The following is a 16,192-nucleotide window of genomic DNA, read 5'->3' as shown; positions in this document are numbered from 1 at the left end:
GCCCACTCCGCTTAACACCTAACACAAGCAAAGTTCACAGCGCCTATTCACTCAGTCTCTATACATGCACATACATTTATATTTAATACTATTCCCCAAATTACACATACATGCAAATTCATTGAATTCAAAAGTTCTTTAGTATTTGCTGGTTTCATTTTAGGAAATTTGAAAGAGAGACTTACGTGGCGCCCCTCTCGCTGAGACAGGATCTCTGAAGCAATCCATACAAACGTTTCAACTATGTAAGAACAAGCTTACCTTTTTCATAGTTGTGGCCATAGTGTTTGCAAGATTGTCCAAAGAAACTATCTCCAGCCCTGAACGCCATTCCTCAGTCCCTGTCCCTCCTGGCAAGCTCGCCAAATTCTGTCGTGGACATTCGGTTCAAATATAACGCTGACAAGAACTTGTAAAATCAAACATGCTTTTTAATACAATTGTATAGCAATCTGGAATGTCCCGCGGAACACACACCTCTCAGAAGTCCAGCCCTTCTCTTTATACCCACATAGTATTATGTCCATCCCTTATGAAGTCATTCACCACCATCTGCTTTCAATTCGTTTATAATGGTGGCCGGACCCTCTATCCCAGTGTGTCAGCAGACCCCGTGTCCCTTCCCTTCACCCATAAATCAATGCACTCTTTGTTCTGTTCTCCCCTATCCTTAGTGTGTCCAATTGCCTTAGGTGCCCATTTGTCTGGTATGTATGTTATTTTACTGTTCAGCTGTCTTATGCCTTTATATGTTATCCATGTGTCTAATTTTACTCCTACATGCCTTGTTAAAAGTTAATTTGTGGAATTTATTTCCTTCGTAATGCATTTGAGCCAATCAGTTGTGTTGTGACAAGGTAGGGGGGTAAACAGAAGATAGCTCAATTTGGTAAAAGACCAAGTCCTTATTATGGCAAGAACAGCTCAAATAAACAAAGAAAAATGACAGTCCATCATTACTTTGAGACATAAAGGTCAGTCATTACAGAACATTTCAAGAACTTTGAACGTTTCTTCAAGTGCAGTCGCAAAAACCATGAAGCGCTATGATGAAACTGGCTCTCATGAGGACCGCCACAGGAAAGGAAGACCCAGAGTTACCTCTGCTGCAGACCATAAGTTCATTAGAGTTACCAGCATCAGACATTGCAGCCCAAATAAATGCTTCACAGAGTTCAAGTAACAGACACATCTCAACATCAACCGTTCAGAGGAGACTACGTGAATCAGGCATTCATTGTCGAATTGCTGCAAAGAAACCACTGCTAAAGGACACCTATAAGAAGAAGAGACTTGCTTGGGCCAAGAAACATGAACAATGGACATTAGATTGTGGAAATCTGTCCTTTGGTCTGAGGAGTCGAAATATGAGATTTTTGGTTCCAAACATCATGTCTTTTGTGAGATGCAGGGTAGGTGAACGGATGATCTCCGCATGTGTATTTCCCACCGTGAAGAATGGAGGAGGAGGTGTGATGGTGTGGGGGTCCTTTGCTGGTGACACTATCTGTGATTTACTTAGAATTCAAGGCACACTTAACCAGCATGACTACCACTGCTTTCTGCAGCGATACGCCACCCCATCTGGTTTGCGCTTAGTGGGACTATCATTTGTTTTTCAACAGGACAATGACCCAACACACCTCAAGGCTGTGTAAGGGCTATTTGACCAAGTAGGAGAGTGATGGAGTGCTGCATCAGATGACCTGGCCTCCACAATCCCCCAAACTCAACCCAATTGAGATGGTTTGGAATGAGTTGGACTGCGGAGTGAAGGAAAAGCAGTCAACAAGTGCTCATGTGGGAACTCCTTCAAGACAGTTGGAAAATCATTCCAGGTGAAGCTGGTTGAGAGAATGCCAAGAGTGTGCAAAGTTGTCATCAAGGCAAAGGTTGGCTACTTTGAAGAATCTCAAATATAAAATATTTTTGGATTTGTTTAACATTTATTTGGCTACTACATGTTTCCATATGTGTTATTTCATAGTGTTTTCACAATGTAGAAAATAGTAAAAAATAAAGAAAAACCCTTGAATGAGTAGGAGTGTCCAAACTTTTGACTGGTACTGTATATATTATCATTTTTTGCAGACAACATGCATTACCTCGGCGGAACCCCAGTTGAATTATGTACAGTATGAAGGAAAAAGGAAACCGCACACTGCTCTTGATAGTATCACTGATCTTTAATAAGCTTACGTATCCTCACGGCCTTCGTCAGGGCTTTTTTTTTTAAAGATCTTGTTCAACTGTTGCCATGCACCTGCATAAAAGATTGCTCAGATGTGCGAGTTTTTAATTATGTACAGTGCCTTCAGAAGGTTTTCACATCCATTGACTTTTTCCACATTTTGTTGTGTTACAGCCTGATTTTCTGTCACACAATACCCCATAATGTCAAAGTGGAATTATGTTCTTAGAAATTGTTACAAATTAATTAAAACATTTAATCTGAAATGTCTTGAGTCAAGTATCCAACCCCTTTGTTACGGCAAGCCTAAATAACTTCAGGAATAAACATTTGCTTAACAAGTCACATAATAAGTTGCATGGACTAACTCTGTGTGGAATAATAGTGTTCATTAACATAATTATTTTTGAAGGACTACCTCATCTCTGTACCCCACACATACAATTATCTGTAAGGTCCTTCAGTCGAGCAGTGAATTTCAAACACAGATTCAACAAAAAAGATCAGGGACGTTTTCCAATGCCTCACAAAGAAGGGCACCTATTTTTATATGGGTAAAAAAAATTAAAGCAGACACTGAATATCCCTTTGAGCATGGTGAAGTTATTAATTACAAGTTGGATGGTGTATCAATACACCCAGTCACTATAAAGATACAGGCGTCCTTCCTAACTCAGTTGCCAGAGAGGAAGGAAGCCACTCTGGGATTTCACCATGAGGCCAATGGTGACTTTAAAACAGTTACAGAGTTAACACTCAATCCAAGATGGCGTAGCAGTGTAGACGTCTTTGTCCTGTCGTGTCCCGTGTCCCTTGTATATATCTTTTTACATCTTTTTCTTCGCATATCTTTTAAAAATACTTTCTTAAACCTCAACTTCTAAATACTCTCCTGCAACCCGCCTCACCCAATGTGGCGTGGATCTGCTTTTTTCTAAAGTATTTCTATTTACTTCTGATCTGGAATCCATCTACTGAAGATAGCCAGCTAACTGCCTACCAGCTATCAGTTAGCAAACCATTGCTAGCGGTCATCAGCTAACCTTTAGCTCGGAAAGCTCTCGCTAGTTCGAACAACGTGACTAAAACCAGAGCATAACGGACCTATTTCTCTCTATATCCCCGGATTCCTACTGCAAACTCTGAACATTTTCATCTGGATCTTCGCAACTAGCTAACCACAATCCCGGGTGACCACTCCTGGCTAGCGTTTCCATCCCGGAGCAAGCACCAATTAGCCTGAAGCTAGCCCGGCTAGGGCTCCTGTGCTACCACTGAAGCCCACTCCTGGGCTACAATATCCGGACCCCTTTACTGCCGGTACGGAGCACGGAACCCCGCCGATCCTCTACGACTGGAATACCGACATAATCTGCCCGAGGACTCCAACAGGCCCGTCAGGTGTGACGCCCGCTGAAGGCCCATTCTGCTAACCTACTAGGCCTGTTAGCTACCTAGAGCTACCTGGAACCCTACTAATTCCACGACTGGTCTATCGACGTCACCGCACGAAGAGGCAAAAACAGACTTCCCCCCCCATCGCGACGTCCCCCAAAGGCTAACTTGCCTGCCCCGGTCTGCTAACTGCTAGCTTATCTTGCAGCTAGCGCAGCCAGGAAGCTAGCACCAGTTAGCAAACACAATTCTACAATTCACAACCTCTCTTTCGCCATCGCTATCCGGCTTGGATTCTCTGTCGACACGACCACGTCTGGTCTGCAGACGTGCCCTCAACCGGTGCCCTCAACCGGCCTCCGTCTGAGCAGACCCCCTCCGTCTGAGCAGACCACCCCCCCGGGCTACTAACTTTAAACGCGTGCTAGCTTAGTGGAGGCCTCACTGCTCCATCTACGGCTGCCCCCTGGACACTATGATCACTTGGTTACATAGCTGATGCCTGCTTGACTGTCCATTAATTCATGGTACTCCATTCTGTTTATTTGTGTTTTATCTGTCGGCTCTGTGCCTTAACTCAGGATCTGTGTGTAGTTAATCCGACCCTCTCTGCCCAGTCGTCGCCATTTTTACCTTCTGTTGCTGTGTTAGCTGACTAGCTGCTCTTACCTCACCTGTTGTTTTAGCTAGCTCTCCCAATCATGACCTGCAATCACTTTATGCCTTATTGTATGTCTCTCTCAAATATCAATATGCCTTGCATACAGTTGTTCAGGCTAGTTATCATTGTTTTGGTTTGCAATGGACCCCGTAGTTCCACTCTCCGTACCTCTGATACCTCCTTTGTCCCTCCCCCCACACATGTGGTGACCTCACCCATTGAGACCAGCATGTCCAGAGATACAACCTCTCTTATCATCACCCAGTGCCTGGGCTTGCCTCCGCTGTACCCGTGCCCCACCATACCCTGGTCTGCACATTATGCCCAGAATCTATTCTACCACGCCCATAAATCTGCTCCTTTTATTCCTTGTCCCCAACGCTCTAGGCGACCAGTTTTGATAGCCTTTAGCCGCACCCTCATCCTACTACTCCTCTGTTCCTCGGGTGATGTGGAGGTAAACCCAGGCCCTGCATGTCCCCAGTCACCCTCATTTGTTGACTTCTGTGATCGAAAAAGCCTTGGCCTCATGCATGTCAACATCAGAAGCCTCCTCCCTAAATTTGCCTTACTCACCGCTTTAGCACACTCTGCCAACCCTGATGTCCTTGCCGTGTCTGAATCCTGGCTTAGGAAGGCCACCAAAAACTCTGAGATTTCCATACCCAACTATAACACTTTCCGTCAAGATAGAACTGCCAAAGGGGGAGGAGTTGCAATCTACTGCAGAGATAGCCTGCAAAGTTCTGTCATACTTTCCAAGTCTATGCCCAAACAGTTCGAACTTCTAATTTTAAAAATTAATCTCTCCAGAAATAAGTCTCTCACTGTTGCCGCCTGCTACCGACCCCCCTCAGCTCCCAGCTGTGCCCTGGACACCATCTGTGAATTGATCGCTCCCCATCTAGCTTCAGAGTTTGTTCTGTTAGGTGACCTAAACTGGGATATGCTTAACACCCCGGCAGTCCTACAATCTAAGCTTGATGCCCTCAATCTCACACAAATCATCAAGGAACCCACCAGGTACAACCCTAAATCCGTAAACATGGGCACCCTAATAGACATTATCCTGACCAACTTGCCCTCCAAATACACCTCTGCTGTCTTCAATCAAGATCTCAGCGATCACTGCCTCATTGCCTGTATCCGCCACGGGTCCACGGTCAAACGACCACCCCTCATCACTGTCAAACGCTCCCTAAAACACTTCTGCGAGCAGGCCTTTCTAATCGACCTGGCCCGGGTACCCTGGAAGGATATTGACCTCATCCCGTCAGTCGAGGATGCCTGGTCATTCTTTAAAAGTTACTTCCTCACCATATTAGACAAGCATGCTCCGTTCAAAAAATGCAGAACCAAGAACAGATATAGCCCTTGGTTCACTCCAGACCTGACTGCCCTCGACCAGCACAAAAACATAATGTGGCGAACTGCAATAGCATCGAAGAGCCCCCGCGATATACAACTGTTCAGGGAAGTCAGGAACCAATACACGCAGTCAGTCAGGAAAGCAAAGGCCAGCTTTTTCAAGCAGAAATTTGCATCCTGTAGCTCTAACTCCAAAAAGTTCTGGGATACTGTGAAGTCCATGGAAAACAAGAGCACCTCCTCCCAGCTGCCCACTGCACTGAGGCTAGATAACACGGTCACCACTGATAAGTCCGTGATAATCGAAAACTTCAACAAACATTTCTCAATGGCTGGCCATGCCTTCCACCTGGCGACTCCAACCTTGGCCAACAGCCCCGCCCCCCCCCCCCCCCCGCTGCTACTCGCCCAAGCCTCCCCAGCTTCTCCTTTACCCATATCCAGATAGCAGATGTTCTGAAAGAGCTGGAAAACCTGGACCCATACAAATCAGCTGGGCTTGACAATCTGGACCCCCTATTTCTGAAACTGTCCGCCGCCATTGTCGCACCCCCTATTACCAGCCTGTTCAACCTCTCCTTCGTATCATCTGAGATCCCCAAGGATTGGAAAGCTGCCGCTGTCATCCCCCTCTTCAAAGGGGGAGACACCCTGGACCCAAACTGTTACAGACCTATATCCATCCTGCCCTGCCTAGCTAAGGTCTTCGAAAGCCAAGTCAACAAACAGATCACTGACCATCTCGAATCCCACCGTACCTTCTCCGCTGTGCAATCCGGTTTCCGAGCCGGTCACGGGTGCACCTCAGCCACGCTCAAGGTACTAAACGATATCATAACCGCCATCGATAAAAGACATTACTGTGCAGCCGTCTTCATCTACCTGGCCAAGGCTTTCGACTCTGTCAATCACCATATTCTTATCGGCAGACTCAATAGCCTCGGTTTTTCTAATGACTGCCTTGCCTGGTTCACCAACTACTTTGCAGACAGAGTTCAGTGTGTCAAATCGGAGGGCATGTTGTCCGGTCCTCTGGCAGTCTCTATGGGGGTACCACAGGGTTCAATTCTCGGGCCGACTCTTTTCTCTGTATACATCAATGATGTTGCTCTTGCTGCGGGCGATTCCCTGATCCACCTCTACGCAGACGACACCATTCTGTATACTTCCGGCCCTTCCCTGGACACTGTGCTATCTAACCTCCAAACGAGCTTCAATGCCATACAACACTCCTTCCGTGGCCTCCAACTGCTCTTAAACGCTAGTAAAACCAACTGCATGCTTTTCAACCGTTCGCTGCCTGCACCCGCACGCCCGACTAGCATCACCACCCTGGACGGTTCCGACCTAGAATATGTGGACATCTATAAGTACCTAGGTGTCTGGCTAGACTGCAAACTCTCCTTCCAGACTCATATCAAACATCTCCAATCCAAAATCAAATCTAGAGTCGGCTTTCTATTCCGGAACAAAGCCTCCTTCACTCACGCCGCCAAACTTACCCTAGTAAAACTGACTATCCTACCGATCCTCGACTTCGGCGATGTCATCTACAAAACAGCTTCCAATACTCTACTCAGCAAACTGGATGCAGTTTATCACAGTGCCATCCGTTTTGTTACTAAAGCACCTTATACGACCCACCACTGCGACCTGTATGCCCTAGTCGGCTGGCCCTCGCTACATGTTCGTCGTCAGACCCACTGGCTCCAGGTCATCTACAAGGCTATGCTAGGTAAAGTGCCGCCTTATCTCAGTTCACTGGTCACGATGGCTACACCCACCCGTAGCACGCGCTCCAGCAGGTGTATCTCACTGATCATCCCTAAAGCCAAAACCTCATTTGGACGCCTTTCCTTCCAGTTCTCTGCTGCCTGCGACTGGAACGAATTGCAAAAATCTCTGAAGTTGGAGACTTTTATCTCCCTCAACAACTTTAAAAATCTGCTATCCGAGCAGCTAACCGATCGCTGCAGCTGTACATAGTCCATCTGTAAACTACTCACCCAATTTACCTACCTCACCCCCATACTGCTTTTATTTATTTACTTTTCTGCTCTTTTGCACACCAGTATCTCTTCTTGCACATGATCATCTGATGATTTATCACTCCAGTGTTAATCTGCTAAATTGTAATTATTCGATTTATTGCCTACCTCATGCCTTTTGCACACATTGTATATAGATTTTCTATTTTCTACCATGTTATTGACTTGTTTTTTGTTTACTCCATGTGTAACTCTGTGTTGTTGTCTGTTCACACTGCTATGCTTTATCTTGGCCAGGTCGCAGTTGCAAATGAGAACTTGTTCTCAACTAGCCTACCAGGTTAAATAAAGGTGAAATAAAAATAAAAAATAAAAATGGCTGTGATAGGAGAAAACTGAGGATGGATCAACAACATTGTAGTTACTCCATAATAGTAACCTAAATGACAGAACGAAATGAAGCAAGCCTGTACTGTCACACCCTGATCTGTTTCACCTGTCTTTGTGCTTGTCTCCACCCCCCTCCAGGTGTCGCCCATCTTCCCCATTATCCCCAGTGTTTTTATACCGGTGTTCTCTGTTTGTCTGTTGCCAGTTCGTTTTGTTTCGTGAAACCTACCAGCATTTTTACACTTGCTCCTGTCTGTTCTAGTTCCTGTTTTCTAGTTTTTCCCAGTTTTGACCATTCTGCCTGCTCTAACCCTGAGCCTGCCTGCCGTTCTGTACCTTGTCACGCCTTACTGGATTATTGACTCCTGCCTGCCCTAACCCTGAGACTGCCCTAACCCTGAGACTGTACCTTGTCACGCCTTACTGGATTATTGACTCCTGCCTGCCCTAACCCTGAGACTGCCCTAACCCTGAGACTGTACCTTGTCACGCCTTACTGGATTATTGCCTCCTGCCTGCTCTGACCCTGAGCCTGCCTACCGTTCTGTACCTTGTCACGCCTTACTGGATTATTGACTCCTGCCTGCCCTAACCCTGAGACTGCCCTAACCCTGAGACTGTACCTTGTCACGCCTTACTGGATTATTGACTCCTGCCTGCCCTAACCCTGAGACTGCCCTAACCCTGAGCCTGCCTACCGTTCTGTACCTTGTCACGCCTTACTGGATTATTGACTCCTGCCTGCCCTGACCCTGAGACTGCCTACCGTTCTGTACCTTGTCACGCCTTACTGGATTATTGACTCCTGCCTGCTCTAACCCTGAGCCTGCCCTAACCCTGAGACTGTACCTTGTCACGCCTTACTGGATTATTGACTCCTGCCTGCCCTGACCCTGAGCCTGCCTGCCGTTCTGTACCTTGTCACGCCTTACTGGATTATTGACTCCTGCCTGCTCTGACCCTGAGCCTGCCTACCGTTCTGTACCTTGTCACGCCTTACTGGATTATTGCCTCCTGCCTGCTCTGACCCTGAGCCTGCCTGCCGTTCTGTACCTTGTCACGCCATACTGGATTATTGACTCCTGCCTGCCCTGACCCTGAGACTGCCTACCGTTCTGTACCTTGTCACGCCATACTGGATTATTGCCTCCTGCCTGCTCTGACCCTGAGCCTGCCTACCGTTCTGTACCTTGTCACACAATACTGGATTATTGCCTCCTGCCTGCTCTGACCCTGAGCCTGCCTACCGTTCTGTACCTTGTCACACCATACTGGATTATTGCCTCCTGCCTGCTCTGACCCTGAGCCTGCCTACCGTTCTGTACCTTGTCACACCATACTGGATTATTGCCTCCTGCCTGCTCTGACCCTGAGCCTGCCTACCGTTCTGTACCTTGTCACGCCATACTGGATTATTGACTCCTGCCTGCCCTGACCCTGAGCCTGCCTACCGTTCTGTACCTTGTCACGCCTTACTGGATTATTGACTCCTGCCTGCTCTGACCCTGAGACTGCCTGCCGTTCTGGGCCTTTTGCACCCTATCTGGATTACTGACCTCTGCCTGCCCTTGACCTGTTGTTTTGCCTGCCCCTGTCCTAGTAATAAACTTATATTACTTCGACACTGTCTGCATCTGGGTCTGACCTGAAACGTGACATGTACAGAATAAAAATATTCACAAAATACATCCTGTTTGCAATAAGGCACTAAAGTAAAACTGCAAAACAATTGGCAAAGGAATTCACTTTTTCCTGAATACAAAGCGTTTTGTTTGGGGCAAATCCAACACAACACGTCATTTAGTACCACTCTTCATATTTTCAAGAATGGTGGTGGCTGCATCTTGTTGTGGGTATGCTTGTCTTTGGCAAGGACTAGTTGTTTAGGATAAAAAAAATAAATGGAATAGAGCTAAGCACAGGCAAAATCCTAGAGGAAAACCTGTTTCAGTCTGCTTTCCAACAGACACTAGGAGACAAATTCATCTTTCACCAAAACAATAACCCAAAACACAAGGCCAAATATACACTGGAGTTTCTTACCAAGATGACATAGAATGTCCCTGAGGGGCATAGCTAAAATATTGACTTAAATTGGATTGAAGATGGCTGTTTAGTAATGATCAACAACCAACTTGACAGAGCTTGAAGAATAAATAAAAAATTATGTGCAAATATTTTGGGCTCCCGAGTGGTGCAGTGGTCTAAGACACTACATCTCAGTGCAAGAGCCGTCACTGCAGTACCTGTTTCGAATCCAGGCTGCATCACATTGGGCGGCGCACAATTGGCCTAGCGTCATCCAGGTTTGGCTGGGGTAGGCCTTCATTGTAAATAAGAATTTGTTTTTAACTGACTTACCTAGTTAAATAAAAATACAAATAAATTGGACAATCCAGGTGTGCAAAGTTCTTAGAGACTGACCCAGAAACATCCCGGTAAAGAATTTTCTCAATGTTCATAAACTGAACTTCAATTACCTACTCAGTCTGCAACCCAGAATTTGTAAGATACTGGTTGAAATGAAAACAGACAGAGGCCCAGCCTACAATAGTCAAATGTTTATTCACGAGAGCACTCTAAAGTCAAGAATACAAAGACGTCCATCTTATAGCTGCGCACATACTTCCACACAAACAGTAGATATCCTACGCACATACATTAGGAGAGCTATTTTCTTCTCTACAATTCTCACCACAGTTTCTCACTGCCCAGCTGACAGTTCCAGTCCCCCCCAGATAAAGGAAACCTGGAGGGGTACTCCCTGTCCTATCTTATCTTCCCAGAGTTATAGCCGGGTCGGTTCAACCATAGTTTAATTGTTTCTAGGTGTTTTCTTAAGCATACTGTAACAATTGTCGTCTGGAGAAGGAGAGGAGGACCAAGGTGCAGCGTGGGAAGTGGTCATATTCTTTTATAAAAATACAAAAACACTTGACAAACAACAAAAACAACAAACGAACAGTCCTGAAAGATGAAACAAAACACTAAACAGGAAACAACCACCCACAAACAAAAGTGGGAAAACAGGCTACCTAAATATGGCTCCCAATCAGAGACAACGATAGACAGCTGCCTCTGATTGGGAACCACACCAGGCCAAACACACAGAAACAGAAAACCTAGACCTACAACATAGAATACCCAGACATAGAATACCCACCCACATCACACCCTGACCAAACTAAAAATAGAAACATACAAAGCAATCTACGGTCAGGGTGTGACACTACACACATTTCTCTCTCTCCCAGTCTAACCTAGTAGGACTTATGTTGAATACTTTTAATTACTCCTTATCCATGCTACATAACCTCTAATCCCTAATGGTTAACTTTCCGGGTAGAATTATTTAATCATTTATATTAAACCTTATAAATTATTTTATCAGATCCACAGCTATAAGGTGATTTGAACGTATTGACTCAGAGGTGTGAATGCTTAAGTAAATTAGATGTTTAATTTTCAATAAATTTGATAACATTTCTAGAAAAGTGGGTATGAATATTTTCTGGAGGCACTGTAGACAGACAAATCAGACCTGTAATGGAGACAATGCCCAGGAGAATGGAATGAAGACCTTGCCCAGGAGAATGGAATGAAGACCTTGCCCAGGAGAATGGAATGGAGACCTTGCCCAGGAGAGTGGAATGGAGACCTTGCCCAGGAGAGTGGAATGGAGACCTTGCCCAGGAGAACGGAATGAAGACCTTGCCCAGGAGAGTGGAATGGAGACCTTGCCCAGGAGAATGGAATGGAGACCTTGCCCAGGAGAGTGGAATGGAGACCTTTCCCAGGAGAGTGGAATGGAGACCTTGCCCAGGAGAACGGAATGAAGACCTTGCCCAGGAGAGTGGAATGGAGACCTTGCCCAGGAGAGTGGAATGAAGACCTTGCCCAGGAGAGTGGAATGGAGACCTTGCCCAGGAGAATGGAATGAAGACCTTGCCCAGGAGAGTGGAATGGAGACCTTGCCCAGGAGAGTGGAATGAAGACCTTGCCCAGGAGAGTGGAATGAAGACCTTGCCCAGGAGAGTGGAATGAAGACCTTGCCCAGGAGAGTGGAATGGAGACCTTGCCCAGGAGAGTGGAATGAAGACCTTGCCCAGGAGAGTGGAATGGAGACCTTGCCCAGGAGAGTGGAATGAAGACCTTGCCCAGGAGAGTGGAATGAAGAGGTCGGAACATGAAATCGCAGTTGAAATGTGAACTGAAGTTGGAATCAGATGAGGCCTTTTTTCTATCAAACTTGGTACCCAAGTTTTCAAAGAGGACAATTTTCTTCTGGCACATTTGTAGGGATTCATGTACTCAGGTAAGTGATGTGCAGAATGTAAACCTGGTTATGATTTGATAGAATAGGGGCCTAAATCTGATTCCTATTTGGACATCTAGTTCTATGATTTCATCTCTTCCTAGGAATCCATTGTATTTTGCTTCCATGTGTTTAACATAAAACACATCATTAATTCATATCCGCAATACAGCATGGACTGTAGCCCAGCACGCACACACACGCGCACACACACACACACACACACACACACACACACACACACACACACACACACACACACACACACACACACACACACACACACACACACACACACACACACACACACAGAGAGAGAGAGAGACACACCCTTAATGTACAGCACATTTGGAACGGAGAGAGAAGGGTCCCCCAACTCGTGTTATCTCATGCTGACCGCTGCGCATGTGTGACCAATTAACGGCGTATATTCATATACTGTACACACAGGTGGACACAGGGAAACACACACACTACATACACACAACTGTGCAAACACACATACACAGACATTGGCTCTCATACAGCTGCAGTACACTGCCCTACCATAGCCGCCGCAAGTACGGGTGCTGAGGGTGCTGCAGCACCCCCTGAAAAATCTAAATTAAAAAAGTAAATACAAAATTGGTGAACTGGGCCTTTATTACTCCTGTATAAGTGGGGAAATTCACTTACAGTGTGTTACATTTAGTTTAGTATTGTGTCTCATATTCCAAGCACGCAATGACTACTTCAAGCTTATCTTGCGCATAATAGAAATAATAGAAATGAATGCCAAATAATGTATTGTGTCAATTTGGAGTAACTTTTATTGTTAATAAGAATAGAATAGGTTTATGAACACTATTACATTAATGTGGATTCTACCATGATTGCTAAAAATTGTGAGTTATTCGTGAATAAGGATGAGTGAGAAGGTTACAGAGGCATACAGTAAATATCATACCCCCCAATGACTGCTAACCTCTGAGAGATTAGTATGTTTTGGATGCTTTGTACAAAACACACCAAAAGAAACTGCAAATGCATTCAATAAGTTTGTAGTCAGGAGTGTATCAGCATGCCCCAACCATAACACACAACCAAAACCACAGCCTATGTCAAAACAACAAAGACAGGAACAAATATTCAATACACAGTACACTCATTGAAAAACAAATGCAAGCTCTAGATTTTTAAATGATTTGAAATAATCAACCGATTTACTCATCTATCCAAGGGCCAAGCCAAAGCCCAGCTCAGCCTAGGTGGGACAAGCTCTGTCTAGGCATCACATACAGTTACATAGTGTCATAGACAATGTGTGTGAGAGAGAGATCGAGGAGGTCTGAGCTGAGCTTACCTGCAGTCTGCAGAGAGACAGAGCCAGCCAGAGCCCACAGAGACAGCAGCAGCACAGAGTCCATCCTTCCAGCCTAGACCCTGGTCTCAGCCGTTATGAGGGAGGCACACTGGGAAACAGAACACTTTGGGGAGAGGGGAACAAAAGGGAAAAGGGGGGAGAGAGAGGGAGGGATAAGGTACAGCCCGGGAACACACATCTAGTTTGCGTTGAGTGTTGTCAGCGATTGGGTGCAGAGATGTAGCGGAGTCAGGCGCAGGACACAGGATTTTGAGCAACACAACGGAGTTTACTCAAAAAAATCAAGCAAAATTCCAAATAGTAACATACATACACACTAGCACATACAAACACCACTAAAGACACCAACAATCACGGACAGAACAGAAATGTATGCCAGAGGGTTAAATAAGGAACATGATAAGGGAATTGAAACCAGGTGTGTGTAATACAGACAAAACAAAACGAAACTGGATCGGATCGGTGGTGACTAGAAAGCCGGTGACGTCGACCGCCGAACACCACCCGAACAAGGAGAAGGGCCGACTGTCACGGAAGTTCGCCCGACGCCTTGAGTCCATGAAGGCTCGTACGGTATACGCCGGGACCCCCTCGATGTCCAGGAACCTCCCGCACCTCAGACTGCTGGAGCGGACCAGCCACCACCGGCCTGAGGAGAGACACATGGAACAAGGGGTTAATGTGATAATAAGGGGGGAGTTGTAACCTATAACAAACCTCGTTCAGTCTCCTCAGTACTTTAAATGGCCCCACAAACCGCGGACCCAGCTTCCGGCAGGGCACGTGAAGGGGCAGGTTTCGGGTCGAGAGCCAGACCCGATCCCCCAGGGGATACACCGGGGCCTCACTGCGGTGGCGGTCGGCACTCGCCTTTTTCCTCCTGACGGCCCGTTGTAGCCGCACATGGGCAGCGTTCCATGTCTCCTCTGAGTGCCGAAACCATTCATCCACCGCAGGAGCCTCAATCTGGCTCTGATGCCATGGTGCCAGGACCGGCTGATAACCCAGCACACACTGAAACGGTGATAGGTTGGTAGAGGAGTGGCGGAGGGAGTTTTGGGCCATCTCCGCCCAGGGGATGTAAGCTGCCCACTCCCCCGGCCGGTCCTGGCAATAGGACCTCAGAAACCTACCCACATCCTGGTTGACTCTTTCCACCTGCCCGTTGCTCTCGGGGTGGAAACCTGAGGTAAGGCTGACCGAGACCCCCAGGCGTTCCATAAACGCCCTCCAGACTCTAGACGTGAATTGGGGACCCCGATCAGAAACTATATCCTCAGGCACCCCGTAGTGCCGGAATACGTGGATGAACAGGGCCTCCACAGTTTGTAGAGCCGTAGGGAGACCGGGCAAAGGAAGGAGATGGCAGGACTTAGAAAACCAATCCACAACGACCAGGATTGTGGTGTTACCCCGCAACGGGGGAAGATCCGTCACGAAATCCACCGATAGGTGTGACCACGGTCGTTGTGGAACGGGAAGGGGTTGTAATTTCCCTCTGGGCAGATGTCTAGGTGCCTTGCACTGTGCGCATACCGAACAGGAGGAAACATAAACCCTCACGTCCTTAGCTAAAGTGGGCCAACAGTACTTCCCAGCAAGGCAGCGCACCGTCCGACCGATGCCAGGATGACCAGAGGAGGGTGACGTGTGAGCCCAACAGATCAAACGATCGCGGACATCAAACGGAACGTACAGACGCCCAGCTGGACACTCAGGTGGAGTGGGCTCTGCACATGACGCCCGCTCGATGTCCGCGTCCACCTCCCATACCACCGGTGCCACCAGGCGAGAAATTGGAATTATGGGAGTGTGATCCCCATAACTTCGACGGAAGTCGTGACAAGTGTTTAGAACACTGGGTTAAAATTCCATTGGAAGAGACCTTTCACCCATTTATGTTAATAAAGCTGAGGGAAGGGGGTCAAGAGGTCAAACAGAGCAGCTGACATTACAGTCTCCCACTCACACACATACATACACACACACACACACACACACACACACACACACACACACACACACAATGATAAAGGTCCATAGACATCTTCTGATGTCATCTCTGTTGGACAGTTGTATTTATTGAGTCACTTCAACAGTGTTACAACCAAAGAAAGACTATACCATTTTACAGTTACTACTATAGTCTTCTGTCTATATCCTTTTTTATATTTAAAGAAAATACATATTTTCTTATCATATATTATATGAGTGTTTATATTATATGAGTATTTATATTATATGAGTATTTACATTATATTAATATTTGTATTATATGAGTATTTATATCATATTATTATTATTGTTATTATTATAACAAGCACATCCATCCAAAACAATGTGTGTTTAAGGGTGAAATGTGATACATTTATGAATGATCTTGTTTTTATCTTTGGCCATAACCACAATGCCCCAGCACTGAACCATGCGTGTTTGGACTATCTGTCTTGATTACAGAAAGTTAGCTATGTGAAACTAAATGAAGTCTCATGGGGACTGCTGTTTCACCACATGACATTGT

General features: G+C 46.2%; 1 protein-coding gene across 1 annotated transcript in view; it reads right to left on the bottom strand.

Moving 5' to 3' along the window:
• LOC129841847 (sushi, von Willebrand factor type A, EGF and pentraxin domain-containing protein 1-like) overlaps nt 1-16,192 on the bottom strand; it is a 42,854-nt gene that overhangs the window by 26,137 nt on the left and 525 nt on the right.

This window comes from Salvelinus fontinalis, unplaced genomic scaffold, assembly GCF_029448725.1.
Source record: "Salvelinus fontinalis isolate EN_2023a unplaced genomic scaffold, ASM2944872v1 scaffold_0002, whole genome shotgun sequence".
Taxonomy (NCBI): domain Eukaryota; kingdom Metazoa; phylum Chordata; class Actinopteri; order Salmoniformes; family Salmonidae; genus Salvelinus; species Salvelinus fontinalis.
This window is presented reverse-complemented; position numbering and strand designations above follow the sequence as displayed.